This window comes from Trypanosoma theileri (assembly GCF_002087225.1).
Source record: "Trypanosoma theileri isolate Edinburgh chromosome Unknown TM35_Tth_77_V1, whole genome shotgun sequence".
In the NCBI taxonomy this organism is placed as follows: domain Eukaryota; phylum Euglenozoa; class Kinetoplastea; order Trypanosomatida; family Trypanosomatidae; genus Trypanosoma; species Trypanosoma theileri.
This window is the reverse complement of record NW_021639919.1, coordinates 30,517-30,744: the sequence shown is the minus strand read 5'-3', so window position 1 is coordinate 30,744 and position 228 is coordinate 30,517.

The following is a 228-nucleotide window of genomic DNA, read 5'->3' as shown; positions in this document are numbered from 1 at the left end:
TGAGAAGAGTCAACCATCTTTTTCAATGAAGGTTCATGCCCTCTCATCAGGGGAAAAGGGAAGTATGGATAAAAATTGTGCTTCATCAAGAGTTATTACGATTCCACTTCAGCATTTCCGTATAGATGTAGCCCCCATGACGGTAAAACTTGCCGATCCATTACTTTTTATACTACGTCAGGCAGGAACATGTGTTTTGGACACCGTAAATCAATCGGAAAGTATTAC